Consider the following 8,424-nt stretch of genomic DNA (forward strand, 5'->3'; position numbering starts at 1 on the left):
TCCCATTCTGCAGTCACTCCGTTGGCTACCTACCAGTTACTGGACTCAATTCAAGGTATTGGCTATCACATACAAAAGCCCTTCATGGCCTTGGTCCGGCATACCTACGGGACCGCCTCCTTCCCTATGTTCCTCCACGGCAGCTTTGCTCATCTGAACAGGGTCTCCTGCAAATGGCACCCTGTACATGGGCAAAATCAACAGCAGTCCATTCACGGGCTTTCTCTGTGGTGGCCCCTACCCTGTGGAATGGCCTGCCTGGGGAGGCCAGGAAAAACCCCACTCTCTTGGCTTTTTGCAAATGATACAAAACTGGTTTATTCAAGAGGGCTTTTTACTCAGATTGGAGGTGTGTACAGAGATGTTTCACTAAAGAGATAGGGACCATAAACTTCACTACTATTATCTATTGCTTTAAATATGATCCTACCGGGTACCTTTTATACTGGGTCGTTCTATCTTGTTTAACGCCAAGTCTTAGAATTACTTATGCTCTGTGTCAGCATTTCTCCAGTTCTGTATTGGAATTTTGCTGATGTTATGTCTTTGTAAATTTGCATTTATTTACCCTATGGCATTGTTTATTGAAATGTCCTTGATACGGACTGTACTAATCGTACACGAGGCGTAATCCGCCTGGAGTCGCAGTGAGAAAGGAGGACTATAAAGGATGTAAATAAATCTCTGTTAACTTCTGGCTGCTGCGGTGGTGGGGAGCTCTGGAGGGATCTACCTAGGAGATAAGGATCCGAACTGGAGCCTTCACTTTTGGGGAAGTAACAGGGCTGAATGTTCACGCTTCATTGAAATATACCACACACAAACACGCACGTACGTTTTCTGAAATAGTTTGCAGAGTCCAGATCGGGCCCTGCATAGCAGCCCAGGCCTATTGCATTTATGTTCAAAGGAGTGAGGCTGTTTTCACCCCTTGCTTTGGTCTTGGCCAGCTTTACTAATGTTACTAACGGAATGAGACCAGACCAGATTCTTCGTAGTGCATTTAGAAGATTTATTTATTATATATTGCCCCTGAGAAAGCCTATGTGTTTATACCCTTTGGAAGTTATTTATTTCTTTGATCTTTATTGAGTAAACTGGTTATTGTTGTTGAATATATTTTCATTGTTCTGTGATGTTATTGGGGGAATTCTTTGGTTTTGTGCAGCTTTTTTAAAATGGCAGATACATGGCTTAGGAAACCTTAGTGACGGTCAAGTAGACCAGAAAGGAGAAAGGTAAGATCAGGAAGCCGGCCTTAAAACTGAGAATTGCCAAGTGATGGCAAACCTGCACAGGTGTGCTCCTAAGCGTTTAACCCTTTGCTTGCCGCCAAAGCCGCTGCTTGCACTTCCCAGATGCTTTTCGGTTTGATCCTGTCAGCAGACTTCACGTTTGCTGTTCCACAATAAGAACTTGCCCAGAGTTCAGCGAGAAATCATTACTTTCGGTGATAAGCCTAAAGCCTTTACCTAGAGGAATGGAACCAGGGCTTTTTTTCCAGCTGGAACGCGGGGGAATGGCGTTCTGGAACCTCTTGAAAATGGTTACATGGCTGGTGGCCCCGCCCCCTGATCTCCAGACAGCGGGGAGTTGAGATTGCCCTCCGCGCCGCTTGGCGCGGAGGGCAATCTCAACTCCCCTCTGTCTGGAGATCAGGGGGCGGGGCCACCAGCCATGTGACCATTTTCTCCGAGGGCAACCCACTGAGTTCCACCACCTCTTTTCCCAGAAAAAAGGCCCTGAATGGAACATTTCCCATTCCACCAAGGAGGAGCGTGGCTCAATGGGAGAACATCTGCTCGGTATGTAGAAGGTCACAGGTTCACTCCTCGGCATCACATCTTATTATTATGACCACTGGAGGTGGAGAGTATCCGTGGGAGCCAGTTTGGTGTAGTAGTTAAGAGCGCAGGACTCTAATCTGCCCTCACGTAATGAATGGGCTCTTTGAGGTGAGGGGCACCATCCTTGGAAACGTTCAGGAGGTAACATAAGGCTATTTGATTCACAATGGGGTATATATTCCAGGCATTTCATTAGGTTGTTATTGTTGTTGGTGGTGGAGAGTGCCCTCAAGTCCTAGCTGACTGATGGCGACCCCTAGTGGGGTTTTCATGGCAAGAGACTCACAGACTCTGCAGCCCTGGTCTTCGTTGGAGGTCTCCCATCCAATTACTAACCAAGGCCGACCCTGCTTAGCTTCTGAGATCTGACGCGATCGGGCTCACCTGGGCTATCCAGATCAGACATTATGACCATTATCACTATCATTATTAGTAGCCCACCTCCCTCACTGGGATTCAAGGCAGATCGTACAATGCATCCACAGCTAAGACATTCACCGAGCAAAGTACAATAATGAACAACGGTTAGGACATTCCGGGAAACAATAAGGTACGGCGGCAGAAAAAAAAATTAAACAAGCATAAAGCCGAGCACAGAGATGAAATCCATCGGAAACAAATCACAACTCATTTCCATGGCATATAAGCAGTGTGGAAACTCCCTAGTAGGTGCATATCTACACCGGCAGACAGTACCCTATAGTGTAGTGTTTAATCTCTATTCCTACCGCGGCATCTCTTTGTGCTATTTCGTACGACACAGTCCTGTAATCTGGGTATCCTGAATAATTCAGTCTTGCATGGTTTTGTGGAAAGCCGGGGAGTGGGAGCTTTCCTGACCTCCTCAGGCAGGCCGCTCCGTAAGGTGGGGCTGCTAAAGAGAAAGCACGTGTGCGGGCAGCTGTTGATACGGCCAGGTTGCAGGGCGGTATCTGCAGAAGGATCTGGGACAAAGGCGATGGGGAAAATCCCTTCCTGAGATCCCGGAAAGTCACAATAGACGACATGGACCTAGATGGGCCCACAGTTTGACTCCCTATAAGGCGGTTTTGTGCGTTCACAGGACGGGCAGGATCTACGTTCAGTCTGAAATAGATTCTTTTCTCATTAAGAACTGAAGTTCCTTGTGGATCCCTATCCTAGATCCTCCCCTCCTTTTCTCTCGCTCTCTCATTCTGATGAAGGGAGCTCTGGGTAAGGAAAGCCAAGACCCTGGGAATCTAGGAAGGTGCTGCCGGAGCCAGATCTCGCTCTCCCTCGCCCTCGCCAAGCGATCTGTCACGGGTTTGGGGCATCCCGACTGTCAGTGCATCTGGCAGAGATGCATTTTTTGGCTTGGGCTTTCTTCCCAGACTGCAGTGGAAAGGCCGGGGAGGGGGGGCTGACCTGCTTCTTTCCTCCCGGCAAGGCTGTCCCTGCATCCAGCACAAACTGGAAACAGCTGCCCCCCCCAATTGGATGCCAGCCCAGATCAGCAAGTGCCACGGCTGATGCCCTGTCAACCCAGTAGCAATGCCAGCTCCTGCAGCCGCCACGCTCGCCTGAAGCCCCCCACCCCAGGCTCGGAGCAGGCCGCCCATGGGCCCCAAGCCCCCAGGGAAGGAGGGCTACATCGATCTTGGAGGAGGAATTGGCATACTTCGCAACACGCTCAGGCAGCCTGGCACTGGGTTGCCAACTCCCGGTTGGGGAATTCCTGGAGGATTGGGGGAGGAGTTTGGGATGAAGAGGGAGCTCAGCAGGGTCTAACGCCATACAGCCCACCCTCCAAAGCAGCCATGTCCTCCAGAGGAGCCGATCCCCGTCACCACTCTGGAGGCTGGCAGGCGGCCCCAGCGCACGGTGCCCGCCCGGCGGGGGGGGGGGATAAGGAGCCCAAGACCCGCCCCGTTTGGCGCAGAAGCAGCCCACCCGGCCCCTCGCCCGCGCTCACCCTCGGCCCGCCTTCAGGCAGCCGCGGAGGCTCCCTCCGGCGCTCCTCTCCCGCCGGCGCGCATCGCAGCCGCGAGCCTAGCGCCGCTATTCCGAAGCGAAGCCGGAGCGCCGGATACTGCGCGCTTTCGGTTTCGCGGCCGCCGCAGCCCTCGTAAGGCGCTGGGGTGGGTAGGGGGGAATCGAGAACGTAGGCGCGGCGGGCGCGCGCGCGCACGAGGGGAGGGGGCGAGGAGGGGGGACGGGCGCTTTTGCAGGGGCGCCAGTGCGCACGGGCTCGGCCGGCGGACCTCCGCACGTCCCCGGCGGCGCTCGCCTCGCCCCACCGATCTCGTTCTATGGGAAACTGAGGCAGCGGCTCTCCCATCTTCCGGCCCGGTGGCCAGCAACAGTTGCAAATGACAAGCGGGCCCGGATTGATGAAGGCCGTACAGGGAAATGCTCTTAAGTCTTCTCTACCCAGTTTCTCCTTGGCGTCCAATCAGTCTTTCCTTTCGCTCCTTTTAGGAATTTGGAATCAGTTTCTATTCCATTCTTATTGGATCGAAGAGAGGGAGGGGCAGGAAGGGAGGTGCTGCAGGATTTCAGAATTGCACTCTGTGCATGCTCAGAGGCAGGCTATGGCTTTCCAAGCCTTCCTGCTAAAGCAGCTCCAGGTGTATAACATAAAACAATAACAGGGGCTGAAGTTACCAAAAGGCACCTTGGTTTCTATAATGATGTTGACGACGGAAGCCAGTTAGGTGGTTTTCCATGTCCAGAACATAGCAGAGAGTAACAACGTTCGATTTATATACAGCCCTTCAGGACAACTTAACACCCAGGACAATCACCCTGTGAAGTGGGTGGGGCTGAGAGTTGTTGGCTGATAACCAACAACCAGTGGCTCTGTCTTTTTAAACTATCCTTCCCAGCTAATGTTGCATCTCCCAACAGGTGTTCTTCACGTGTCAGATGTCTCATGTAGAGATTCAGGTGTCTTGGGGGTGTGACTATCTAATTTAGGATCAATTACATGATATTCACATAGCCATACCCAAATCCTCTGATTTGTCACTTCTTATGTTCATCTCTGAGCTATAACTATAACAAACTTTGTGCTCCGACCGAGTTGTTGAGATTTTTATTCTGGACATCCATTATTGTAACATCTCTTACAAGCAAGAACTTAGCTAAATTAGTAACAATAACTACAGAGTAGTGCCCCACTCAAGAGTGGTGAACACAGGTGGAATTTGAACCAGTAGAGTGCTGGTTCACAGCCCAACCACTTCGCCACTATGCTACCGCACCTGTACATGTTTTGCAAATATAAATCTAAAGCAATTGTGAGGACTGCTTCTTTTGTCCAAAAATACCTGTTTCAGACAGGAGACAGCCCCCACCCCCACCCTACTGTCAAGAAAAATAGGAGAAATGATTCTTTGCTTTTTGTGAGTTAGATTTACCCTCTGTGGCTGTTCAGGAGTTATGCTCAAACTGCCCTATTAAGCAGTGCAAAAAATAAAAACCCACAGTCCAAGAAAACAGCTCTGCCTTCTTTCACAGAGACACAAACACACACACCGCCCCCAAGTCTACCCCAAACGCCGAACAGGGAATACAGTTCTCTTCTAGACTGAGAGCAATAAGAAGCACCTGAAAGACCCTGTAATAACAATGTTGGAAATACATGTGAGGTGTTGCACAAGGTAATAGTCAATTAAACACAAATTAGGTGCTATTACCTTATTTTGAGAACACAGTCTTTACCCTGGAAGGCCAGCAACAAAGTCAAAACTAATTGCCTGTTTCCATTCCTCAGGCAACGCACGCACCTTTGCACGGTGGCTGGAAGGTTCATTCACGTCCTTTAGCTTCTTGAAGATCTCTTTGACCTTCTTCCATTTCTGGCTGCCTGATTTGTATCTATAGCCAAACTTGGCAGGAGAATTGGTGTGCATGTGTGACAACATAGAACTCACTTATATCCTGGCCCAGTTTAAATATACCTTGCTTTTCTCCCCAGTGGATACCCAAAATGACTTACAGTATTATTCGGCTCTCTTCTGTTTTATTCTCACAACAGCAGCAATTCCCGGAAGTAGGAAAGGGCCTACCACAGAAAAAGCCTGTGGCCTGGCTGTTGTCATACGGACAATCCCAGAAGGCTATCTGAAGAGTGTAGCTGGTGCATGGGAGTGGAATCCTAAGATATAAAAGGCAAACCGTGTTGCCGATGACTCACTTTTTATCCTGGCGCTGGTGAAGTGAGTCGTCTGCAACACTGCGCCTATGCCAGAATAAGCCTGCAGAAGCAGCGGGCAAGGCCTCTGTGGTGCAGCCCTCCCAAGGAGGCCTCCAGAGGGCTGTGCCAGCGCAGAGGCCTCTGTTGCTGTGGGGCCTTGGGAGGGGTGCTGTGCAGGGCCAGGCCTCCCTGCCGCCACGGAGGTGGTGGGGAGGCTTGGCGCACCAGTGTAAAGGTCCAGTAAAGCAGTGCAGGCCTCCAGAAGGAGGCCTGGTGCAGCAGCGGGAAGTCCTGGCATGCCAATGTGGCCTCCAGAGGCTTGGGAATGGCCCAGGTGCTCCTGCGTGGCCCTCCAGAGGCCCGAGAAGGCCCAGTGTGGAGGTGGTAAGGCCCAGCACAGCAGTGTGGCCCTCCAGAGGTCGTTTTCGAGAGCCCATTGTTTTTACAATGGACCTGGTTGCTAGTTAAAAGATAATTATGTGGGCTTTAGGCCATGAAGGGCTTTAAAGGTGATAACCAGCACTCTGAATTTGCTTCTAAGCAAATAAGTAATCCGTGAAGTTGACGTAGCGCTGGAGTTATGCATTTCCAGTGGCTGACCCCAGACAGGAGTCTTGCAACCACATATTGTACAAATTGAAGCTTTTGAGACATCTTCAAGGGCAGCTGCACACGGCGTGTGTTACTGTAGTCCAATTTGGAAATTATGGCAGTGGGGATCAGCACGTCTTGGCCAGCAGAGTCTAAATAAGGGGACAGATGTTATGAGCCAAGTGTCATGGCAACAAGGTGTTCCTAGAAACACTGTTGACCTGTTTGTCCATTCTAAAGGCGGGGCCCAGGAGCACCCCCAAGCTTGTAACGTGATCTACTAAAGAAACGTTAACCTCAGCTATGCCTGCTGAGCACAGGAGAACTTAAGAGTCTCTCTACACAAGACCTCTTACACGTGAAGAACATGAGTCGGGAGATGCAATGGTAGCTGGGAAGGGTAGTTTAAAAAGATAGAGCTGGCAGCAGGGCAAAGGCTTTGCACTGGAGCTGTGTGGCTGTGAAATGCCAGAAGGGAAATGCCAGAAGGGAAACTTCAGCCCATTAGAACCTGTCCAGGTCCAAGACTTGCTCAGGAAGGCAGATCCAGCCCATTTCCATTCCTTGCTGCCCTCTAGTTGTGATCCCACACAGTTTTAGACTGGAGAGGTGAAACTGACAGAGCTTTCAGGAAGGCCAAGATGAAATTAACAAACCCTCTGAGGAGCGATCTCCGCCAGCTCTGTCTGTTTAAACTACACTTCCTGGCTAACATTACGTCTCCCTACACTTGACGAACACATGCCAAGGCGTCTCGTGTAGAGAGACTCTTAGTTACCTACAAAACAAAGACTCTTTTATCCTCCCTGTCTGGAGCTTAGCAGGGAAAATCTCTTAGGGGAAGGAATTTCATAGAATTTCATCTGATGGGGGCTGGGGTGTGTTCCTCATTGAAACTGATGGAGGGAAATATTAAATCAGATGTATCAAACATGTTAAAATTGATCAAACATACTATTGATTTGATTCATTCAGTTGGTTAACAACACTGGAACGGATATTAAAGACAACCAATCACATTTTTCAATAGGACCAAATCTGGTTTTTTTGCACAGCCCTCCAGATTTCCAGCCTGCTTTGAAGTGACTTCACAAAAGATGCAAACACCTAGCTGAATTGTTTTTCAGGTGACAGGGTGAGAATCAAGTATCCAAAGTGAAACCCACCATACTGTTTGTGGCTGCTAAATTTGGAAACACAATGGGGGGGGGGTATAAAAAGTTATAAAGGATTATAAAAAGACCAAGACAGAAGTAGAGCAGAAAATCTCTCTTTGAAGCATAAATAATGACTGAAAGCTTTAAACATATCCTTGGTTGCCCTACGGTGAGGAAATCAATCAACGGATCATACTGTCAGACAGATTCACAGCAAGCTGGAGAATGAAACGCAAATTGTGTTTTGTATGTTTTATTTCCCTGCTCTATGGCCTTAATAAACATTCAAGCTTGTCTGTGGCGCTTCATCAATCTCAACAAAGGTTGCAAGAAGTGTCCAGCAGGCCTCTGTCTTGAGAATGGAGCTCTTGAACATTTTTATTAATAAAGGGTGGGGGGACAACCCTTCTCATTTGTAGATAACTCGAAACTTATCTTCGAAATCGTTTGTTATCCTTCTCAGTTTTAACAAACAATTTCAAAGATCAATTTCGAAATGCTCAGCACTCTATGGTCTCCTAGCTGTGGACTGAAGCCATCAACGCCACGGGAGAAACCCAAACACCCTTTTTCTCAGGGCCGTATTAATAGGGTTGCCAGCTCCAAGTTGGGAAATTCCTGGAGATCTGGTGGGTAAAACCTGGAGAAACCTGGAGAAAGTGGGGTTTGG

The sequence above is a fragment of the Eublepharis macularius genome, chromosome 19 (genome assembly GCF_028583425.1).
Source record: "Eublepharis macularius isolate TG4126 chromosome 19, MPM_Emac_v1.0, whole genome shotgun sequence".
NCBI classification, from domain to species: Eukaryota; Metazoa; Chordata; class Lepidosauria; order Squamata; family Eublepharidae; genus Eublepharis; species Eublepharis macularius.